Below are 2,459 nucleotides of genomic sequence, written 5' to 3' on the forward strand. Positions count from 1 at the left end.
TTTTTTTTTTTTTTTTTTTTTTAGAGTGAGGGTCTTATTGGCTGGAGTGAAGTGGTATGATCATAGCTAACTGTAACCTTGAACTCCTGAGCTCAAGTGGCACTCCCTCCTTAGCCTCCCAGGTAGCAAGGACTACAAGTGCATGCCACCATGCCCAATTAATATTTTTTGTGCGGTGGTACACTCCGGTAATCCCAGCTACTCAGGAGGCTGAGGCAGGAGAATCACTTGAATCTGGGAGACAGAGGTTACAGTGAGCCGAGATCGTGCCACTGCACTCCAGCCTGGGCGACAGAACAAGACTCCTTCTCAACTATATGTGGGTATATATATATATACACATATATATATACACATATATATATATATACACATATATATATATATACACATATATATACACACATATATATATATATACACACATATATATATATATATACACACATATATATATATAATTTGTTTGTTTGTTTTTTGTAGAAATGGGGTCTCGCTCTTTTGCCCAGGATGGGTTTGAACTCCTGGGTTCAGGTGGTCCTCCCACCTCAGCCTCCCAAAGTACTGGGATTACGAAGATGAGCCACCACACCTGACCTCAGCATGTTTTCTCCGATGTAGTCCTAATGAAGGAAATATTGAATATTACCTGGTTTGTTTAACCTCAAGTATAAACCTGAATAATTTGTGTAGACCATCATACAAGGGCTGCAGCTGCACACCAAACCTGCTCTCCGAATTGTTAACTAACGTGCTTATGTATCTGCATTTCTTTCTTAGTTCGATCATACTGATTTTAAATGTCATAGAATTCACAGGCAGAAAATGAATTTAATGCTTATTGTTTAATAAAACAATATATTTTAGATGGAAAAATGATTAATTCATATAAACTTATTTTTTCCTTCAGTTTTGTCAAAGCAACAGGCTTCACAAGTCCTGGTTAGGAAGCGTCGTGGAAATTCTATGCTTGAAGAAACCAAACAGGGTAATCTTGAAAGAGAATGCATTGAAGAACTGTGCAATAAAGAAGAAGCCAGGGAGGTCTTTGAAAATGACCCTGAAACGGTAAGCATTTATGGAAACTATCAAGTTCACACATCTAGACATACAACTACAGACTGAACATTTCCAGCCTGTACTCCCTTCTGTTCCATCTTAAAGTCAATAATTTTGTGTATCACCTTCCACACATAACCACTTCCATTTCAGGAGGAAGTACCTCCAAAGGAAAATGGGCTTGTTAGGCAGACAGTTCTGACTAAACTACAGTTCAGTTACACTTCATTATCAACAAATAGTATTGACCTCATGGTTTATAAATATTTTCTTCTAACCAGAATTTGATAGTGTTAGGGGGAGGGGAGAGGAAGTACCTTCAAAGGAAAATGGGTTTGTAAGGAAAATGGGGTTGGTCACCAATAACAGCTTGTTCTGACTAAACTATAGTTCAGTTACACTTCATTATCAGCAAATAGTATTGACCTTATGGTTTGCAAATATTTTCTTCTAACCAGAATTTGATAGTGCTAGAGGGAGGGGAGAGGATGTCTGAAGTATTAACGTGTGTGTGTGTGTGTGTGCTAGTTTGAATTGTTATCACAATGCTTCATTAAATTTCTCCATTGGCATTTTTTTAAATTTAAATTTTAATTTTTTGAAACAAAGTCTCTTTCTGTTGCCCAGGCTAGAGTGCAGTGGTGCAGTCTCTGCTCACTGCAGCCTCAGCCTCCCGGGTTCAAGAGATTCTCATGCCTCAGCCACTTGAGTAGGTGGGATTAGAGGCATGTGCCACCATGCCTGGCTAAGTTTTGTGTTTTTAGTAGAGACAAGGTTTTGCCATGTTGGCCAGGCAAGTCTGAAACTCCTGGGCTTAAGCAATCCACCTGCCTCGGCCTCCCAGAGTGCCGAGATTACAGGCATAAGCCACTGCACCCGGCCTACTGTTACTTTACATGAAAGATTTTAAGTCAGAATTGTAGGTGTCATCTAATATTGAAATTTTAAATAGATTTTAAATAGATCTCAAAGTAGACAGAACAGTGTAATAAATTTCAGTATACAAACTCCCCCACCCCTTTAATAATGATCAACACTCTGTCATTCTTATTTTACCTTTTTTTACCCCATCTCTTCTAATTTTTCTTTTGTTATTCTGGAATATTGTAAGGCATGCCTGTCTGCCCAGGATACCATATTAGTACATCACTCATTAATATTGAATATGTATTTCTAACATTGTAGATACATTCTATCAGCTTAGCCTCTAAGCAGCAAAAGCCCAGAGAGGGAGAAGACCTTAACACAGAGAAGGAAAGATAGTGAGTAAGGAAAACTCCTTTATGCGCTTCCTCTCTTCCACTAATTCTAACATTGGTCTCATTGACAGAAGAGAAAAAAGTGACAGAAAGAGCAAGACATAAAGGGGAGAAATGAAAAAAAAAAAGTTACTTTTTTTT

At 38.1% G+C, this 2,459-nt stretch overlaps 1 protein-coding gene across 1 annotated transcript in view; it reads left to right on the forward strand.

The window, feature by feature from the left end:
• PROS1 (protein S) overlaps positions 1–2,459 on the forward strand; it is a 101,929-nt gene that overhangs the window by 43,965 nt on the left and 55,505 nt on the right. The window contains exon 2 of the mRNA XM_017855198.1: positions 911–1,068. The gene's annotated coding sequence lies outside the window, so the exon portion shown is untranslated. The remainder of the gene's footprint in view (positions 1–910; positions 1,069–2,459) is intronic.

This window comes from Rhinopithecus bieti, unplaced genomic scaffold, assembly GCF_001698545.2.
Source record: "Rhinopithecus bieti isolate Rb0 unplaced genomic scaffold, ASM169854v2 scaffold_2454, whole genome shotgun sequence".
Lineage (NCBI taxonomy): Eukaryota > Metazoa > Chordata > Mammalia > Primates > Cercopithecidae > Rhinopithecus > Rhinopithecus bieti.